Consider the following 22,738-nt stretch of genomic DNA (forward strand, 5'->3'; position numbering starts at 1 on the left):
TATCAAGCATAAAGCCTTGCAAATAGTGTACTAGTGAACAATTGTTGTCCATGATGTTAGGTAAAGAGAAAATTCTTAAGTAAAAGAGATAGAAGAGTATGTGGAAGGGAAAGTCAAGGACTGGCACTGACAACTTAGATCTTCCAAAATGTATCTGGATATTTTTGTTTAAAATAAATAGGCCGGGCACAGTGGCTCACACCTGTAATCCCAGCACTTTGGGAGGCCGAGGCAGGCAGATCACAAGGTCAAGAGGTACAGACCATCCTGGCCAACATGGTGAAACCCCATCTCTACTAAAAATGCAAAAATTAGGTGGGCGTGGTGGTGCATGCCTGTAGTCCCAGCTACTCGGGAGGCTAAGGCAAGAGAATCCTTGAACCCAGGAAGTGGAGGTTGCAGTGAGGAGAGATCGTGCCACTGCACTCCAGCCTGGCGACAGAGTGAGACTCTGTCTCAAAAAAAATAAAAAATAAAAAAATAGTTAATAGTTTTCACCTGTAATTTAACAAAGGGAAAAGGTAAGGAGACATTAAGCTAAATGTTGATGTGGACAAAAGCACTATGGGATAGGCACTCTGACTCCGAGCTGGGACACAAATGGATACTATTTAACTTTAGGTTCAGTGGGTACATATACAGATTTGTTATATGGGTAAATTGTGTGTCCCTGAGGTTTGGTGTACAAATGATCCTGTAGTGAGCATAATACCCAATGGGTCGATTTTCAACCCCCGCCTCCCTCCCTCTAGAAGTCCCCAGTATCTATTGTTCCTATATTTATGACTGTGTGTACTCAACGTTTAGCTCCCACTTGTAAGTGAGAACATGCAGTTTTTGCTGTTATGTTCCTGTGTTAGTTTGCTTAGGATAATGGCCTCCAGCTGCATCCATGTGGGTGCAAAGGAAGTAATTTTGTTCTCTTTTATGGCTGCATAGTATTCCATACTGTATATGTATCACATTTCCTTTATCCAGTCCATGGCTGATGGGCACCTACCTAGGTTGATTCCATGTCTTGCTGTTATAACACTGCTTTACGGGAGGGGGAAGTAGAGAATGCCAATTAAATCATATTAAATTGTTTGTGTTCTTAGACCTAGGAATTCCATTTCTAAGATTTATGCTCAGGAAATATTTAATGTTAGTAGTGAGAAAGTATGAGCGGTCATAAAATATTATTCTCAGTATTATTTGTAACAGACAATATTAGAAACAACCTAAATGTCCAATTGTGTGGGGATGTTTGAATAAACCAGGAAATATCCACTTGATTATAAATTGTGTAGGAGAGAGGGATTAACAGTGCCCTCGGGGGAGGGATTCCACAACCGCCCATTCTAGATTAGATGGCCTGAGCAGAGTTGCTTTCCTGCTTATGTTTATCTGTAAAACAGGTATAAAAACTGTTGCCCAATAAGGTCCTCATGGTATCTACTGAAGGCTAGCACTGTGGCTGAAATATGGTGGACATTTCATAAATCAGAGCTACTAATATAGAGCTACTAAACATTCATGAAATCTGTGTAAAAACAAGGAGAAAGTCTTACGCTATCTTAAAGTTAAAACAACATAGCATTCCACATTAAAAAATAACAATTTTAAGTAGAAAAAAAGACTTAAGGATATACAGAAAAATTGTTGAGTGAAAACATTATTAATAGAACTAGAGTAATTTGAGTTTGTGTTCTGCATTTTTTCTGACTTTTTTCATAAGTATACGTAATTTTTAAAATATGGTAAAACTTCTTAATTTATGGACAATAATCCATTTCTACATTTTCTTACCCTTGTAACCAGTGATATTTCTAGGCATCTATTAAATTAGCACTACTAGTAGAAAGAAAACACATACAGTGGGGATCTAATACGGGTGGTGGGTATCAATATAAAGGAGGAAGTTGAGGCAAAATTAGTATTGAAAGTTTGTTTGGGTCAAGATTGAAGGTAGCTGTCTAGGACACACTTCCAAGTTGCCAAACGAGAGGTTCAAGTTTTTAAAGAAGAGACAAATCAGGAAAGGGTTAATTACAAAATCCATAAAAGTTGTCCACAAGGTATTATCATTGGCTTACAGAAATAACATTGATTAGCAATGAACTATACGTTGTTGAACTATAGGGTAAGAGTTATGGGATTCAGTGCATGGCATTTTATGGCTATTTGGCATCAGCTAGTCTAGATCCCGCATAGCAAGTGGCTTCAAGAGGTAACGGTTTTTCACAAGCCAGGAGTGATGTGACTATTATTTTTCATTCCAATGCCTCTCTGGACCTGGTAATTTAAAGAGGCTTATGTTCCTTATATAAAAAGTGTTTTTTCTTTCTCATAGACAAGCACAGAACTGAGAGTTGAGAGACTTGGTACTTTTCCTGCTTTATGACCTTGGGAAAGTGACCTTGTGAAGGTTACTGGCTTTCTCTGACCTCTCTTTCTTTCTAGAAATGAGAATAACAATACTTGAGTGACTGTCTCACAACTATGAGAATATTATGTAAGACTGAAAAAAGACTTTAAAAAAATGGGAAATGCATTACAAATGTTCATTACCTTTCTATTACAGGCTTTATCTCTTCAAAGATTGAATTCTGCCCCTTTTATCACTTGTTCTGTGAAAAAGCCTACTGGGTTGGAAACCAACATTCACTCTTATCCGTATTTCATTTCTTGTCTCTATGCCTTATAAAGAAAATCAAGGGGGCGGAGCAAGATGGCCGAATAGGAGCAGATCCAGTCTCCAACTCCCAGCGCGAGCGACACAGAAGACCGGTGATTTCTGCATTTTCAACTGAGGTACTGGGTTCATCTCACTGGGGAGTGCCGGACGATCGGTGCTGGTCAGCTGCTGCAGCCCGACCAGCGAGAGCTGAAGCAGGGCGAGGCATTGCCTCACCTGGGAAGCGCAAGGGGGAAGGGAGTCCCTTTTCCCAGCCAGGGGAACTGAGACACACAACACCTGGAAAATCGGGTAACTCCCACCCCAATACTGCGCTTTAGGAAACAGGCACACCAGGAGATCATATCCCACACCTGGCCGGGAGGGTCCCACACCCACGGAGCCTCCCTCATTGCTAGTGCAGCAGTCTGTGATCTACCGGCAAGGCAGCAGCAAGGCTGGGGGAGGGGCGCCCGCCATTGCTGAGGCTTAAGTAGGTAAACAAAGCTGCTGGGAAGCTCGAACTGGGTGGAGCTCACAGCAGCTCAAGGAAACCTGCCTGTCTCTGTAGACTCCACCTCTGGGGACAGGGCACAGTAAACTAAGACACACAGACACCTCTGCACAGACGCAAACGACTCTGTCTGACAGCTTTGAAGAGAGCAGTGGATCTCCCAACACGGAGGTTGAGATCTGAGAAGGGACAGACTTCCTGCTCAAGTGGGTCCCTGACCCCTGAGTAGCCTAACTGGGAGACATCCCCCACTAGGGGCAGTCTGACACCCCACACCTCACAGGGAGGAGTACACCACTGAGAGGAAGCTTCCAAAGCAAGAATCAGACAGGTACACTCGCTGTTCAGAAATATTCTATCTTCTGCAGCCTCTGCTGCTGATACCCAGGCAAACAGGGTCTGGAGTGGACCTCAAGCAATCTCCAACAGACCTACAGCTGAGGGTCCTGACTGTTAGAAGGAAAACTATCAAACAGGAAGGACACCTACACCAAAACCCCATCAGTACATCACCATCATCAAAGACCAGAGGCAGATAAAACCACAAAGATGGGGAAAAAGCAGGGCAGAAAAGCTGGAAATTCAAAAAATAAGAGCGCATCTCCCCCGGCAAAGGAGCGCAGCTCATCGCCAGCAACGGATCAAAGCTGGACGGAGAATGACTTTGACGAGATGAGAGAAGAAGGCTTCAGTCCATCAAATTTCTCAGAGCTAAAGGAGGAATTACGTACCCAGCGCAAAGAAACTAAAAATCTTGAAAAAAAAGTGGAAGAATTGATGGCTAGAGTAATTAATGCAGAGAAGGTCCTAAACGAAATGAAAGAGATGAAAACCATGACACGAGAAATACGTGACAAATGCACAAGCTTCAGTAACCGACTCGATCAACTGGAAGAAAGAGTATCAGCGATTGAGGATCAAATGAATGAAATGAAGCGAGAAGAGAAACCAAAAGAAAAAAGAAGAAAAAGAAATGAACAAAGCCTGCAAGAAGTATGGGATTATGTAAAAAGACCAAATCTACGTCTGATTGGGGTGCCTGAAAGTGAGGGGGAAAATGGAACCAAGTTGGAAAACACTCTTCAGGATATCATCCAGGAGAACTTCCCCAACCTAGTAGGGCAGGCCAACATTCAAATCCAGGAAATACAGAGAACGCCACAAAGATACTCCTCGAGAAGAGCAACTCCAAGACACATAATTGCCAGATTCACCAAAGTTGAAATGAAGGAAAAAATCTTAAGGGCAGCCAGAGAGAAAGGTCGGGTTACCCACAAAGGGAAGCCCATCAGACTAACAGCAGATCTCTCCGCAGAAACTCTACAAGCCAGAAGAGAGTGGGGGCCAATATTCAACATTCTTAAAGAAAAGAATTTTAAACCCAGAATTTCATATCCAGCCAAACTAAGTTTCATAAGTGAAGGAGAAATAAAATCCTTTACAGATAAGCAAATGCTTAGAGATTTTGTCACCACTAGGCCTGCCTTACAAGAGACCCTGAAGGAAGCACTCAACATGGAAAGGAACAACCGGTACCAGCCATTGCAAAAACATGCCAAAATGTAAAGACCACCGAGGCTAGGAAGAAACTGCATCAAGTAACGAGCAAAATAACCAGTTAATATCATAATGGCAGGATCAAGTTCACACATAACAATCTTAACCTTAAATGTAAATGGACTAAATGCTCCAATTAAAAGACACAGACTGGCAAACTGGATAAAGAGTCAAGACCCATCAGTCTGCTGTATTCAGGAGACCCATCTCACACGCAGAGACATACATAGGCTCAAAATAAAGGGATGGAGGAAGATTTACCAAGCAAATGGAGAACAAAAAAAAAAGCAGGGGTTGCAATACTAGTCTCTGATAAAACAGACTTTAAACCATCAAAGATCAAAAGAGACAAAGAAGGCCATTACATAATGGTAAAGGGATCAATTCAACAGGAAGAGCTAACTATCCTAAATATATATGCACCCAATACAGGAGCACCCACATTCATCAAGCAAGTCCTTAGAGACTTACAAAGAGACTTAGACTCCCATACAATAATAATGGGAGACTTCAACACTCCACTGTCAACATTAGACAGATCAACGAGACAGAAAGTTAACAAGGATATCCAGGAATTGAACTCATCTCTGCAGCAAGCAGACCTAATAGACATCTATAGAACTCTCCACCCCAAATCAACAGAATATACATTCTTCTCAGCACCACATCATACTTACTCCAAAATTGACCACGTAATTGGAAGTAAAGCACTCCTCAGCAAATGTACAAGAACAGAAATTATAACAAACTGTCTCTCAGACCACAGTGCAATCAAACTAGAACTCAGGACTAAGAAACTCACTCAAAACCGCTCAACTACATGGAAACTGAACAACCTGCTCCTGAATGACTACTGGGTACATAACGAAATGAAGGCAGAAATAAAGATGTTCTTTGAAACCAATGAGAACAAAGATACAACATACCAGAATCTCTGGGACACATTTAAAGCAGTGTGTAGAGGGAAATTTATAGCACTAAATGCCCACAAGAGAAAGCAGGAAAGATGCAAAATTGACACTTTAACATCGCAATTAAAAGAACTAGAGAAGCAAGAGCAAACACATTCGAAAGCTAGCAGAAGGCAAGAAATAACTAAGATCAGAGCAGAACTGAAGGAGATAGAGACACAAAAAACCCTCCAAAAAATCAATGAATCCAGGAGTTGGTTTTTTGAAAAGATCAACAAAATTGACAGACCACTAGCCAGACTAATAAAGAAGAAAAGAGAGAAGAATCAAATCGACGCAATTAAAAATGATAAAGGGGATATCACCACTGACCCCACAGAAATACAAACTACCATCAGAGAATACTATAAACACCTCTACGCAAATAAACTGGAAAATCTAGAAGAAATGGATAATTTCCTGGACACTTACACTCTTCCAAGACTAAACCAGGAAGAAGTTGAATCCCTGAATAGACCAATAGCAGGCTCTGAAATTGAGGCAACAATTAATAGCCTACCAACCAAAAAAAGTCCAGGACCAGATGGATTCACAGCTGAATTCTACCAGAGGTACAAGGAGGAGTTGGTACCATTCCTTCTGAAACTATTCCAATCAATAGAAAAAGAGGGAATCCTCCCTAACTCATTTTATGAGGCCAATATCATCCTGATACCAAAGCCTGGCAAGGACACAACAAAAAAAGAGAATTTTAGACCAATATCCCTGATGAACATCGATGCAAAAATCCTCAATAAAATACTGGCAAACCGGATTCAGCAACACATCAAAAAGCTTATACACCATGATCAAGTGGGCTTCATCCCTGGGATGCAAGGCTGGTTCAACATTCGCAAATCAATAAACATAATCCAGCATATAAACAGAACCAAAGACAAGAACCACATGATTATCTCAATAGATGCAGAAAAGGCTTTTGACAAAATTCAACAGCCCTTCATGCTAAAAACGCTCAATAAATTCGGTATTGATGGAACGTACCTCAAAATAATAAGAGCTATTTATGACAAACCCACAGCCAATATCATACTGAATGGGCAAAAACTGGAAAAATTCCCTTTGAAAACTGGCACAAGACAGGGATGCCCTCTCTCACCACTCCTATTCAACATAGTGTTGGAAGTTCTGGCTAGGGCAATCAGGCAAGAGAAAGAAATCAAGGGTATTCAGTTAGGAAAAGAAGAAGTCAAATTGTCCCTGTTTGCAGATGACATGATTGTATATTTAGAAAACCCCATTGTCTCAGCCCAAAATCTCCTTAAGCTGATAAGCAACTTCAGCAAAGTCTCAGGATACAAAATTAATGTGCAAAAATCACAAGCATTCTTATACACCAGTAACAGACAAACAGAGAGCCAAATCAGGAATGAACTTCCATTCACAATTGCTTCAAAGAGAATAAAATACCTAGGAATCCAACTTACAAGGGATGTAAAGGACCTCTTCAAGGAGAACTACAAACCACTGCTCAGTGAAATCAAAGAGGACACAAACAAATGGAAGAACATACCATGCTCATGGATAGGAAGAATCAATATCGTGAAAATGGCCATACTGCCCAAGGTAATTTATAGATTCAATGCCATCCCCATCAAGCTACCAATGACTTTCTTCACAGAATTGGAAAAAACTGCTTTAAAGTTCATATGGAACCAAAAAAGAGCCCGCGTCTCCAAGACAATCCTAAGTCAAAAGAACAAAGCTGGAGGCATCACGCTACCTGACTTCAAACTATACTACAAGGCTACAGTAACCAAAACAGCATGGTACTGGTACCAAAACAGAGATATAGACCAATGGAACAGAACAGAGTCCTCAGAAATAATACCACACATCTACAGCCATTTGATTTTTGACAAACCTGAGAGAAACAAGAAATGGGGAAAGGATTCCCTATTTAATAAATGGTGCTGGGAAAATTGGCTAGCCATAAGTAGAAAGCTGAAACTGGATCCTTTCCTTACTCCTTATACGAAAATTAATTCAAGATGGATTAGAGACTTAAATGTTAGACCTAATACCATAAAAATCCTAGAGGAAAACCTAGGTAGTACCATTCAGGACATAGGCATGGGCAAAGATTTCATGTCTAAAACACCAAAAGCAACGGCAGCAAAAGCCAAAATTGACAAATGGGATCTCATTAAACTAAAGAGCTTCTGCACAGCAAAAGACACTACCATCAGAGTGAACAGGCAACCTACAGAATGGGAGAAAATTTTTGCAATCTACTCATCTGACAAAGGGCTAATATCCAGAACCTACAAAGAACTCAAACAAATTTACAAGAAAAAAACAAACAACCCCATCAAAAAGTGGGCAAAGGACATGAACAGACATTTCTCAAAAGAAGACATTCATACAGCCAACAGACACATGAAAAAATGCTCATCATCACTGGCCATCAGAGAAATGCAAATCAAAACCACAATGAGATATCATCTCACACCAGTTAGAATGGCAATCATTAAAAAGTCAGGAAACAACAGGTGCTGGAGAGGATGTGGAGAAATAGGAACACTTTTACACTGTTGGTGGGATTGTAAGCTAGTTCAACCATTATGGAAAACAGTATGGCGATTCCTCAAGGATCTAGAACTAGATGTACCATATGACCCAGCCATCCCATTACTGGGTATATACCCAAAGGATTATAAATTATGCTGCTATAAAGACACATGCACACGTATGTTTATTGCAGCACTATTCACAATAGCAAAGACTTGGAATCAACCCAAATGTCCATCAGTGACAGATTGGATTAAGAAAATGTGGCACATATACACCATGGAATACTATGCAGCCATAAAAAAGGATGAGTTTGAGTCCTTTGTAGGGACTTGGATGCAGCTGGAATCCATCATTCTTAGCAAACTATCACAAGTACAGAAAACCAAACACCGCATGTTCTCACTCATAGGTGGGAACTGAACAATGAGATCACTCGGACTCAGGAAGGGGAACATCACACACCGGGGCCTATCATGGGGAGGGGGGAGGGGGGAGGGATTGCACTGGGAGTTATACCTGATGTAAATGACGAGTTGATGGGTGCAGCACAGCAACATGGCACAAGTATACATATGTAACAAACCTGCATGTTATGCACATGTACCCTACAACTTAAAGTATAATAATAATAAATAAATTAAAAAAAAAAAAAAAAAAGAAAGATAATAATTAAAACAAAAACAAAAAAAAAAAAAAAAAGAAAATCAATACATGGATCTTACATGGCATTTGTTTTCTTTTTTTCTTCTTTCTCAATGAATTTCAACGAGAAACATCTGCTGTCAGATTAGGAGTGACTAAGCTTGATGTGACTTTCTCAGTTTAGATATTTAGGATCATCAGCTCTTGCTTTTATCACCTTGCTGTCAGTTGGTCTTACAAACCAAAACAAAGGGGCAGAAAGAGGGAAGAATGTCAAATACCCCAACAGCCAAAGGAAGATAGTACTCATGAGCTCAGACCTGCTCAGTCAAGAAACTGCATTGATGATATCGGTAAAGTGGTAAATAGCACATTTAATGATTGTATGGTTATTTTCAGTTGTTAGCCAATCCTTCCATGCTGAAACCTAACAAATAAGAAGTCGAAGTATTGGTCATCTCTGGTACCCAGACATATAGCTTTACCCATAATAAAACATTTATTTTTATTTTTTAAAAGGCTTCTTACTGCCACCTCAATATACCACACTTTTGAAGACCCTGAGTATCACATTTTCATTTTCTTTGCTTGGCATACCTTTCCCCCTTCCTACATCTGCTTACATAAATTCTCACTCTTTATCCAGGTGAATCCATTGATGTTGGTTTCTCCTGAAGTCATATCTGAGTTCTTTATGTCTTTGAGTCCTCAAATGATACACAAAGTCTAATCTTTTCTAAATTGTATGCAGTGAGCAAGTCTAACTTTTAAAACAGAAAAATTCATTATATTAAAAAGTAATTGCATATATACATAAATTTAATACTCACATATGAATTATCCCTATGTACTTATGTACATGACATTTTCTCTAAATTATTTAAATTTCTCTAAATTATTACTTAGAAAAGAGGCAGTTATTTCATATTTGAGTCCTTATGAAGTCTCTCATGTTAAGACACCTGTCCTTCTCCCAGTCATTTTATTTTGAATAATAAAGGATTGCTTGGGGGAAGATAGTGGCTTTCAACCTTGGTTGCACAATGGGATCACCCAGAGAACTTAAAAATATTCCAGTGCCTGGACTGTATCCCAGATCATTAAATCAGAATCTCTGGGAGTGTATCCAGGCATCAGTGTTTCTTAAATACACTCTAGGTGATTCCAATATACACCTAGACCTGAGAATCACTGTGTTAACCTGAAACAACCTTAATCAATGCTAGATAATTTCATCTGACAGAAGCAGGAATTAAGTACAGCTTTAGTGAGTATTTCTAGGTGGAAAGACTTCACCACTGCAATGATGAATATTACTGTTAAAAAATTAAAAGTCATTTTTAAAAGGATACATAGTCACTATAAGCTGCAATAGTCTCAAATATATATCTACAGGATAAATGAGAAACATATTCTTCTATTATGCTAGTGAGTTCTAGTGGCATGGGATAAAATTTCCAGTGACAGAACTGTGCCTGAAATCAAAAAGTGTTATAGTTGAAACAATTTAGTCAGCCGTGAGTATGGCGTATAAGAAAACTTTGTCAGATGATTCAAAAAGGGAGCCTAGTGATGATTAAGACACGTCAAAGTCCCATATAAAAGGTCTGAATTAAAATTGTTCTGTAAAATTTGAGTGTAGGAAAAGTAATATTTCCAGATCAATATATTAGAGAACATTTAATTTAAATATATGTTACAGTTAAATTCAGAAATAAGATATTGATCATTTAAACCACATCTCTAAAGCATTTATAGATCAAAATTGAACACAAACATTAAAGTCAGTGGGAAAATACCTTGTATTTGGGGGCCCCCTTGTTACATTTATGTTATTTTTCTTCTTTCACTTGCTAAAATTAAGCTCTTTAACGACAGAGGCTATCTCTTATTGACTTGTTTTTAAAACATAACTCAAATGTAGATTCAGGTTTTGTGGGATCAGAAGCATGTACAATTTGGGAAGTCCATTTTATACAGAAGAATATAGAATGACCATAGGACATTATTAGGGCCCTTCCCAATGCCATGAAGTGCAGGACTCTGAGGCTTAAGCCTTGCGACTTTCATGGGAAATTCACTTCCACACACACTCTAGTGCCTAGCACCGGTGGCTGGATAAGACGCTGATATATCTTAAGTTGCATTGCTTTCCTTAAATAGCCTGAAAAATCCTAAAATGATTTGGAGCATCCTTGATTGATCTCAGCTTTCTAAGAAAGCAGGGACAATTTCCTGTTTTGGAATAGAATGGTCAGCTGGCACAACGCAGGTAGAGCATAAGAAGGCAAAGATGTGTTCAGTGTAATTACTGAAAATTGAGCTAGGGCAAATGAAAACCCCACATCTGAGAGACAGATGTGGCTAATCACGTTTGGGCCATGGAGCTCCTGAAATGGAGGTGGGGAGGTATGAAGCATCTGGTGGTATACAAATAGTGTGGTCTAGCAGAGATTTTTCCTGTTCAGAGATTCCTATTTCCTGTAGAGTGAAAAGGACCTATTTAAAAACAGTTTCAGACTCTTACTGTTTGGACCACTGACTTCCACGTGGGCTCTTAGCAGGCAGGGGCATCTGCTCATTCAGCTTGGCATCCCCAGCACATGTCTCTCACTGCCTAGCTGGCATCAAAATGCTTACTGAATTTGTCTAGAAACTTTAATGTAGTCAGTGATGATAGCATCAGTATGGATGATCAGCTTCTGCATTTCAACAGAAATGCAGAAATTAATTTCAATGAAATTAATAGTTTGGTATTCATTTTCTTATTCTCTCTTCAGCCCAGAATTCCACTGAGGAAGCTGTTGTGGCAGGGAGATAGCCTGCAACTCAGGTGCCCAGGTAAGATTCTAGCCAGATTCCAAACTCAGAAATATTCAGTCCTCCTACATTTTGGGGGAAGAATTGGCTGAAACTTCAAGAAAATTCTTTAATTTGACGATTTGACACTTGGAGTCTCTTGGTTTTGGGTACAGCTTGAAATCTCTGACTCAATGAACTGGAAGCCTAATAAAAGGAAAATGTACCATTCTTCTATACATATTAGAAGTTCACCCAAAGTTAGTACCTGAAGCCACTTAAAGGTGACTAAGGATTCACTTTGAAGATGAAAGCGACTGAAATGATGAGCTGGTGCGGACCCAAGCGATCCTGGAAAAAGGAAATGGGGCAGCTGAGAAGCAGCAGCCCTGGAAGAAAGAAAGATCAAAACACACTTCATGGAGAGCAGCAGGAAACACTGATAACATCAGATCATAGGAGACCTCTTGACATTTCCCAGCGGCCCTAAAGCCAATAGATAGCATCCTCTTGGAAGCGAGCCTTTTGAGAATATCAGAATGAAAAGAACACAAGAACATGAGTGTTCTCTATGCTGAGGACACAGAAAGGTTTTAGGGAGAGCCAGGATACAGCATTTAAACTAAGATGGCCATTCTGGTGTATATACAGAGAGCAATGGCAGCTTAGGTTGGGGGTAGCAGGTGGGGCATGGGATGAGATTTGGGTTCTACTTCAGTTCTGGGTGCTATGAAGTCTTAGAATGATTTCTTTTTAAATAACTCTCTAGCAAGGACTGTTTTGGGGGGAACTTCCATGGTCTCCTCCTTGGAGGTGAAGTAAAAAAGAAAAAGTCAAGTCCTAGAGAATTCACATATATCTAACTCATCTGATCCACTGGGGAACCCTTGATCAATTCTGTAATCTTGCTGCCATAGAACTTCAATGACAGTGTCAGCTGCTTCAAAACCCTTAGTGACATTTCCTGGAACACAGATTTCATTCTGTGTTCAGCTTTCACTTGACACATTTCAGGCCTGATGATTTTAAATGAGGGAGAAAAAAAAGAACATGTTGTTAAATATTACTGCAAAATTTTACCTTGCTTAATGGCCAATAAAATAATACAGTGTGTTCAGGTGGCTCAGCCTTCCGGTTTGACCATCTGGCCTGATGAATATGCCCAATTTCTCTTATCTTTTGCTGGCTTTCCCTCCATTGCCTACCGAGGAGTACTTGCTTCTCAGCATAATTGGCTCCTGCCTGAGCCCTTCTTAAAGGGCATGTCCTGACATAGATCTAACAATACTTTAATAAAGTTTAAATAGATAGAGTTTAATAGAGTTTAATAAAGAAAACCCACAATAGAAGAAATTCCAGTCAGTCAAGAGTGTCAGCCTTCCTTGCATGGCTTAAAAATACACCTCAAGAACATTGGTATTTCTTATTCAAACGAAATGCTCAAAGGGAATAGCCACTCATTCCTTCTCCTATAACGTTCTGGATTTAGCATTTAGGAAGGAGCATGGACCTTTCAAAAAAGAGAGGCCTGAGCTATTAAAAAGGAAAAATACGATTAAAAATCGAGAAAAAGTTGCAGAAATGGTAAGTCTGGCCTGCTTAGACTGATGGAATCTTAGAATTTCCACAGGAGGCTGACAACTGAAAAGACAATGAGTCACACTATCTAGAACATTTCTAGACCATCTTGCCCCACAGGACGAGGCAAACAAATATAGAAACATAGTCACCTTGTGAGTTCAAGCCAAAAATACTCCCCAATTTTCCTTTTCTTTCTCATGATAAAAACACTTCCCCATTTAATTTTATGACGTTTTAGAGTTTATACAAAAACAATCTGAAGTAGACAGCATATGCATAACAATTTTTTATCTTCACTTGGCTATGGTACAGTAGTTGTTACAAAACTGTTTTCTGGCATTGAATAACAGGCGGGGAAGACCACAATAGCTAAGATCAGGGAAACTCACAAGGAGAGTACCAAGATTTTCTGCCTGGGTACAAGTTTTTGACGTCAACCTAGTGAGCTGGGGTCCAGGCAGAGTGCAGGTGTCCCACCGAGCAAAAAAGGCAGAGGTCAGAATTCAGGGCAGTTAAAAGAGCTGGATTCTATATGGTACGGCATCAGAGGCAGAAAGCCGAACATGGGCTGTATGAGAGTTCGTTGGTGTTATTGGTTGAGGGTTAGGCTTTGCAGATTACATGGAAAAGCTTATGAGAAAGTGGCCATTAATAGTATTGAGAATGCAAAAGAGTTTCTAGATACAAATCAGTGCTGAGGGGCACTGGTGGTCCAGTCCAGCTAAAGTGGAGAGAGCTCATTAACACTGCAGCATCTAGTTAAGAAATCAGAAAGTACTTACTTTAAAAGAAAGCACCACACTTTTAGAGAATGGCCTGTTCTAGACCCGCCCAGAGTCAAAAACAAAAAGACTGAAGCAAAATTAACAGAGCATCAGGAACTTCTGAGATAATATGGGGAACCCTATCAAACATGTAATTAGAGGCTCAGAAAGAGAAAAGAGCAAGAAAGCAGCAGAAAAAATATTTGGAAATTAATGGTCAAATATTTCCTATATTTGATAATAAACACTGACTTATAGATGCAAGAGCTCTGTGAATCCACAACAGGATAAATACAAAGAAAACCACACCTAGGCAAATCAGACTCAAACAGCTGAAATTCAAAATTAAACAAAATATCTTGAAGGTGAACAAAGCACAGTACATACAGGGAAACTAAGGATGATAGTTTCCATTGGAACTAAGGAGAAATATGAGAAAGTATCCTTTATAAATGTAAAATGAAAGCTGAAAAATTCATTACCATAAGACCTGAATTATAACAAAGGCTAAATGTTACTCTTCAGGCTGAAAGGATCTGATACCAGATGGAAACTTGGCTATGTGGGAAGGAAAAAAGAACACTGGAAGTGGCAAATAATTAGATAAATATATGACAGTTTTTTCCTCATATTGTTCTGAAAAGACATCTGACTTTAAGGAAAAATTATAACGCTGTAATGTGATGCTCACAACATATTTATAAATAAAATAAATATATAACAAAAATAGTACAAATGATGTGGGGTTGGGTAAGTATAATTACATTACTTTGCAGTGTGAAATGGGAATTGAGAAGAAGAAAATGAAAACCATCAAGGTTCAAAGTCTGAAGAGGTACAATATCTATTTCTAAATAACATTGGTGTATCAAGTTTGTATATTTTTAACCCAAAAGTATTCAATAAAGATAATATAACTAACAATAAGGGCTATTAAATGGTTCCTTAAAATATTTGATTAAGAAAAAAGGGCAGAAGAGAGCTAAAACATTGGACAATTACAAAATAAATAGCAAAGTAGTAAACTTCAATAGAACCATATCAATGTAATGTTAATGTACTAACCAAAGATTCTAGTTAAAATGCAGAGATTGGTAGGCTAAGTTGAAAAGCAGGTTTCAACTATATGCTATACATTAGGAACATATTTTAAATATAAATAAACAAAAAAATGTTGAAATATGAAGAACAAAAAAAGCCATACCTGGCCAAAAGCAAACATAAGGAAGTAAGTATGGCGATATTACAATCTAAATATATAACCATAAAGACACTAAGTATTGCAATAAAATGGATAAAGATGGACATTTCATAACAATAAAAGGTACAATTCATGAGGAAGACATAATTTTTAAATATATATACAACTAATAACAAAGCAGCAAAATTCACAAAGTTGGAAATCAATAGAAATATAAACCAATGCAACATTATAGTTGGAGATTTTAACATTACTTCTCTTAGGAGTGTAGGTATGCTTGATATAACTAGTAGGGTAAAAAATGTTGATAAAGGTATAAAAATAAATTTGAATAATACTGTAAACCAGCTTGACCCCCTTGAGAGATTTACAGAACACGATACTCAACAACTGTAGAAAATGCATTATTTACAAATGCACATGCAATGTTCACAATTTTATTTGACAAAACAATAAGCCTCAGTGATTTTTAAAAGATAGAAATCTTATAAAATATGTTCTCTGATCACACAAGAATTAAATTAGTAATTTATAACAATACAATATCTAGAAAAATCCTTAAATATTTGTAAATTAAACAACCCACTTCAAAATGACCCTGGTGAAGCAGTTGCAAGAGAAAGCAGAAAATAACTATAGTCAGCTGGGCGCAGTGGCTCATGCCTGTAATCCCAGCACTTTGCGAGGCCGAGGCAGGCAGATCATTTGAGGTCAGGGATTCAAGAACAGCTTGGCCAACATGGTTAAACCCTGTCTCTACTGAAAAAAAGAAAAAAAAAAAAAAAAAAACTACAAAAATTAGCCGGGTGTGGTGGGTGGTGGCAGGCGCCTATAACCCCAGCTACTCAGGAGGCTGAGGCAGGATAATTGCTTGAATCCGAGAGGTGGAGGCTGCAGTGAGCCAAGATCACACCACTGCACTCCAGTCTGGGCAACACAGCAAGACTCCGTCTCAAAAAACAAACAAACAAAAACTATAGTCAATAATAACTGTGTATTTTAAAATAGCTTAGAGTGTAATTGGATTATTCGTAAGTCAAATGATAAGTGCTTCAGGGGATGGATTTAGAAAAGGAAAGAAAACATTTTAAATTGAATAATAATGAAAATATATCCAAAGGTCAAAATCAACTTGATTTAGGTCATCTGTGAAAAATTTACAGCTAACACCTACAAAAATGGTAAAATATTGAATGTCTTCTCTTTAAGTTTAGAAATAAGGCAAGGATGTTCACTTCTATCCAACATTGTACTAGAGATCTTAGCCAGTTGAATAGTCAAGGAAAAAAATGCAAAAGAGTAGAAAGAAAGAAAATTGCCTTTTTGGCATACAATGTAAATGTCTATTTAGAAAATCCTACAGAATCTTACAAAATAGTATGTGAATGAATGAGTGAATGTAGTAAAATCACAGGATTCAAGGTCAAAATACAAAAATCAACTTCATTTCTACATATATTGATAATAAATACTTAGAAAATAAATTTTTAAAATTATATTTACAATGCCATAAAATCCAATTATGTACAAAAACTCCACATTCAAAAACTGCAAAACATTGTAGAGAGAAATTAAAGAAGATTTAAATAATGAAGAATTATATCATATTCATGCATTGGATGTTACAATACTGTTTGTTAAGTGTCAGTTCTTCACAAATTGATGTATAGATTCAACAAAATCACATTCATAATTCTATAGTCTCTTTAAAAAAGTCCACAAGCTGATTCTAAAAATTATTTGGCAACATACAACAGATCTAGAGTAGCCAAAATGATTTTGAGAAAAAAAAGAGTTGGAGTTCGTACATTTCCTGATGTTAAGACTGTGTACTGTAGATACACATCTACAGAAATCAAGGCAGTGTGATTCTGGTAAATATACACATTTAGATGAATGGAACATAATGGAGATTCCAGAAATATACCACACATATGGTCAATTGATTTTCAACAAAGGCACTAACATAATTCTATATAGAAATAAAAATGTTTTATTCCTATCGGGGGAAAAATAAATTTTAACCACTCCCTCACACTTTATAAAGAAAAGATAATTCAAAATAGAACATGAATGCAAATATAAAAAAACTAAACAAAATAGATGAAGTTAAAAAAATCATGATGAATCAAGAAAGATACAGGAGAGTACATATATTACTTTATATAAAGTGAATAAAAGGCAAAATAATGGGCAAAACAGTGGTGATGTAACTCAGAACAGGAGTTTCCTATGGGAGTGGACATGGCTGGAAAGGAACCCCAAGGAACTTTCTGAAATAATGGTAATGTTTTATATCCTAATTGTGATGGTAGTTGCATAGATTTACATATTGGTCAAAGCTCACTGAATTGCATATTTCAAATGTGGGCTTTTTAGTGTTTGTAAATTATACCTCAATAAAGTTGATTTTTAAAAAGCTGATTTAGAAAGTTCCCTGTTAGGCTGGGTGTGGTGGCTCACGCTTGTGATCCCAGCAGTTTGGGAGGCCAAGGCGGGCAGATCACCTGAGGTCAGGAGTTCGAGACCAGCCTGGCCAATACGGAGAACCCTGTCTCTAAAAATACAAAAGTAGGCAGGTGTGGTGGAGCATGCCTGTAATCCCAGCTACTTTGGAGGCTGAGGCAGGAGAATCGCTTGAACCTGGGAGGCGGAGGTTGCAGTGAGCCAAGATCATAGCATTGCGAAACTCTGTCTCAAAAAAGGAAAGACAGTTCCCTGTTGAAGAAAGTATATCTTCCTTCCACAGATTTTTTTCCTTTTTTTTTTTTTTTTGAGGCTTCTAAGTCCATCCTGCATTGACACCAGAATTTATAAGAGCAATGAGCTTAATTCTGTATTTGGTATAGTTTCCTGACACACTGTCAATGACTATTTAACAAGACAGCTAGAGAAATATTTCGTTTTATAATGGCTTCTTTTAGTATTATTTTCTTTTATAATGTTAGAAAAACAGAACATGATAAAGAAACCAGTGGCATTGGGTTTATTTGCTATAAATTATTGATAAGCATTTACATTGTTAAGCTGTGAAATGGAGTTCAATATTTTTTATTAGATGTTTTCCATAGCTCCATTTTGGTGAAAATATAAAGGAGAGAGAAATATGGTTTAGAAAGCCCAATAAAAATGTAATCACGTGTATAGTTGCCCCTATAACAGCTGGCCATCCTAAGCTGGGTTGAGATCCCAAGAAGCTGTGGAAGCAAAATGCATTCCAATTGGTGAAGTGATGTATAACAGTGAGAAGATAGGTTGGGGGCTGCTTGAGGGAATTATTGAATCCTGATAATGCCAATATCACCCCCTTTCTTCGCTGACTTTAACTTTACCACTTACATATGGTTTACAAATGATTAAAATTAAGCTGGATATGGGATCATGGTGGCTGGAATTGTACTGTGTTCAGTCGCTGGCTGTTTGCACCTGAATGTCAATTCAATTCCCTCTAAGGCTTAGGGAGAAGTGGATTTAGTCACAAACTCATCATCTTGGATGCAGACAATGGCAAATGACAGTAACAAATAACCAATAAATGTTCAGTTCAAAAGGTTTCCATTAGCAGAAGAATTGGGAGGAAAAGCATGGGTTGTTTTTCGTTTATTTGAACTGTGCCCAGGTCTCTAAGTACAAGGTAACACAGAGTTCCATCATTGTAAATGACTGATGGTGGCTGAATCTTCAAAAACCACATATTCAGGTTGGCTTCAGTAAGGGGGAAGGTCAGGTGATTATCTTGGAAATTATTTGGCTCATCTCAAACTCTGAAGCCTGAAAAGCAGGCCTGGATTGCTTTAGGAGAGTGGCTTGCAGCTAAGATTTTTCTGGCAAGCAGAAATGTAGTTTTGACTAAACTGTTCAGATGAAGGAAGATGGAAGCTTTCAGAGTTTGTAATGAATAATTCTTCAAAGGCACATGCTTGCCCCTCAGTGGGGCAGGAACAGTTTCATAGCTGTTTCTTGGTTCATTCTGAGTGGGATCAGGGTTGGATGTGTGGGCATGGGAAATGGGGTGGGGATGTGACCTGGGCTTTGTCTTGGAGCTCATTTCTCTGCAGTAATGTGTTTTGGATTAGATTCCTAGGAATATATTATGATTCTCAGAATACATGTGTTCTGAAAGAAAGGACGGTGAATAAATATGAGAAATGTAACATATGCTTCTTCCTTTTGGCATCTCATAAAATAAATTGGCACCACAACACTCTTTCAGAAATCCTGCTGTAAAGAAATCTGTTCCCTTACCTCTTGCCACTATCCTTGAAGCCCTTGATATCTGCAATGATCTTTCATTTAACTCCCGGACTTCTTATTTACTTGACCTCCTCATAGCTAGTGATCTTTCTCTACCCCACCTCCTTTTTCCCATGTTTGAACTTTTGATCTCTCGATGTCAAGCATGTCACTATCTGACCACCACCTGTGACTTTTCCAGCTCGTCTACCTCATAATATGAGCTCCAAAAATTACAATTGAGGCTGTGTCTTTAGGGGATAAATGCGGGCTTTGGCCCTGGACTACCAGGCTTCAAATCCCAGCATTAAACAGCTATGGGACTGTGCACAAGTTCCTTAACTTCTGTGCTTTCAGTTCATTTCCCTTTAAGAGGCAAATAATAACAATAATGAGAACTATCTCTTAGGGTTGCTATAACAATTTGATAATATATATAAAATGTTCCAAACAGTGCTAAGCACATGGCATTTGCTCAGTGAATGTGGAGGCCTCATCGAGCTCTCAAACCCCTTTAGTTAACTTCTCACTCTCCATTACCTCCCTCCTTCATGTCCTTACTTTCCTCCTTGACTGGCGTAAATTCCATCATATGTTCCTTCCAGGCATCTTAGCTCCCGCATTCTATTCCATATCTATATATATATACACAGACACACACACACACATATATACACACACATACACATATATACACACACACATATACACACATACATATATACATACATACGTGTGTGTGTGTGTGTGTGTGTGTGTGTGTGTGTGTGTGTAGCAAAGCACCCAACTAATTAGAGACAATTACTGATTTCTTTATGCCTTCACCTGAGCAAATGGATGCTGCTGGGGAGAACCACCAAGAGTCCTGACTTCTCAATTGCAATTCCTCACCCAGCATCTCTAATGGAGCCTTAATACCACTTGGAAATCCAACAACACTTTCCCACTTTTCAACAAATGATCTACTTTATACATCATTCTTCCTCTTCCCATTTTCCATGCCACTGTGGACTATTCTTCAGCTAAGGATCTTTTCTCATGGGTCATTGAGAAAGCATAATTGACCTGAAGGAACTGCATGATTTTATCCACTACCAAATCCACCTCTGTGGGTTTGGATTACCTGCCTCTGTGCTCATCTCTCTTTACTGTTCCCAAAGATCACAGGCCAGCATGTGCACTTGGGCTTCATCAGGTCCCCTCTGGGTCCCCTAGGAACCTGGAGACATACCTATTTTCCATCTTTCCTGTATCATCAATTTCTTCCTCTCTCAGATCATTGTCATCATGGAAATGATCTAGTGTTTCTTCTTTAACAACAATTTAAAAGCTTTCTTTGACCTGCATTCCCCTCTAGCTGCTGTCCTATTTCTCTGCTCCCCTTCACTGTACGCCTGTTTTGTAACGTCTATAATGAAAAAATTTCAAACACACGCAAACATAGAATTGTATAATGATCCCCCATATACTCATCATATGGACCATGTTAACTTTAGGTCGTATTTTCTTCATTACTTTTTCAGTTTTTGCTGTAGCATTTTAAACTAAATATCAGATCTAATGACATTTTACTCCTATTTCAGTTTCTTTCTTAAAAATAAGTGCATTTTCTTGCATAATCATAACATTATCACATCTAATACAATTAACAAACATTCCTTAATATCCTCTAATATCCAACTTAGCTTCACATTTCCTCAATTATCCTCAAAATGTCTTCTTATTTTGGTAGTTGAACAACAAGCCAAATAAGGTTCATACGTTGCATTTCATCATCTCTTAAATCTCTTTTAATCTAGAACATACTTTTTTCTATGCCATGGACTTGTTAAAGATATACTTAAGTTGTTTGCTTGTAAAATGCCCCACACAGTGTAATTCCTAGCAGAGCTCCACTCCCTCATCTGCTCTTCTCCCTTGGCTGGGTTTCCTGCTCCAACACCCCATAAGGAAAACTCTGCCATTTCTGCATTAACACAGCCAGCAGGCATGTCTATTTTCTTGCTTGACTTCATCTCTCAGCCATCATTTGACAAGTCATGACTCTGCTTCTTGAAACCCTCTCTTCTCTTGATTTCTGAGATCTATGCTCTCCTACATTTCCTCCCACCTCAAAGGTAGCTCCTTTGTAGTCCTTTTCTGCCCTTTCTTACCATGACTCACCCCTACATAGTGGCCTGCCTGAGGGCTTCATCCTAGGCCTTCCCTTTTCTCTCTGGCCTCTCTGCTGAGTGCATCTCATCCAGGCCCATTACTTTAAATACCACCTATCCATAGTTAACTCACAAATGCAGGTCTCTAGCCCAGATTTCTTCCAAAATTCACAAGTAAAATTTCCAATCTCTTACCTGAATTTCTGTTTAAATATAGAATGGGCATATCAATTTTAACTTACCAAAAGTAAACACAGGCCGGGCACGGTGGCTCATGCCTATAAGCCCAACACTTTGGGAGGCCGAGGCAGGCAGATCACTTGAGCTCACAAGTTGGAGACCAGTCTGGACAACAAGGTGAAAACCTGTCTCTACAAAAATATAAAACTTAACTGGGTGTGATGGTGCAAGCCTGTAGTCCCAGCTACTCAGGAGGCTGGGGTGGGAGAATTGCTTAAACCCAGGGGGGCAGAGGTGGCAGCGAGCCAAGATTGTGCCACTGCACTCTGGCCTGGGCAACAGAGCAAGACTCTGTCTCAAGAAAAAACCAAACCAAACACAACACGTTCCAATGTCCTCTCCTCATACATTCTCCCTTTACCCAAATCTTTTAAATTTTATAAATGGTACCACAAAACACCTAGTTTCTTAAGCCAAAAATGTAGAAATAATTTTTGTTTCCTCTTTTCTCCAACTTTTAATTTTTTAGCAAAATGTATTGACTCTGTCTCCAAGACATACCCCAACCCTATACCCTATCTTTCATATCTCCACAGGTACCACCTGAGCCCAAGGCACCATCATCCATCTCTAGATTCTGCACCCCAACTGGTCTTCCTGGTTCTACATTCGCCCCTATTCATTTTCCCCACAGCAACCAGGGTGATCATTTTGAGAATGTAAATGAGAACATGTTACTTCCCTGCTTTAAACACCCCATGACTCCTCCACCAAACCCATCATAAATCCATATTTCTTCCTCTGACCACCTCTGTGTCCTGATGTCCTATCCTTCTCCTTGCATTTCTCCCTAGTCACAGTGAGCAGGAACCAGAATGTTGCTGATGAAGAACATTAGCCTCGCTGGCAAGGCTGATGAGAACCTTATAAGCCCATTACAACACCTCAGCCAAGTCATTTCTGACAACGCTCCTTA

At 38.7% G+C, this 22,738-nt stretch overlaps 1 protein-coding gene and 1 long non-coding RNA gene across 10 annotated transcripts in view; one reads left to right on the top strand and one right to left on the bottom strand.

The window, feature by feature from the left end:
• The window catches only part of BBIP1 (BBSome interacting protein 1), a 1,212,900-nt gene that overhangs the window by 643,691 nt on the left and 546,471 nt on the right, over positions 1–22,738 (bottom strand). The gene's annotated exons all lie outside the window — the stretch shown is intronic.
• The window catches only part of LOC126962843 (uncharacterized), a 41,738-nt gene that overhangs the window by 12,729 nt on the left and 6,271 nt on the right, over positions 1–22,738 (top strand). The window contains exon 2 of the long non-coding RNA XR_007728831.1: positions 11,632–11,692. This is a non-coding gene — a long non-coding RNA (uncharacterized LOC126962843). The remainder of the gene's footprint in view (positions 1–11,631; positions 11,693–22,738) is intronic.

Source organism: Macaca thibetana, chromosome 9 (assembly GCF_024542745.1).
Source record: "Macaca thibetana thibetana isolate TM-01 chromosome 9, ASM2454274v1, whole genome shotgun sequence".
Taxonomy (NCBI): domain Eukaryota; kingdom Metazoa; phylum Chordata; class Mammalia; order Primates; family Cercopithecidae; genus Macaca; species Macaca thibetana.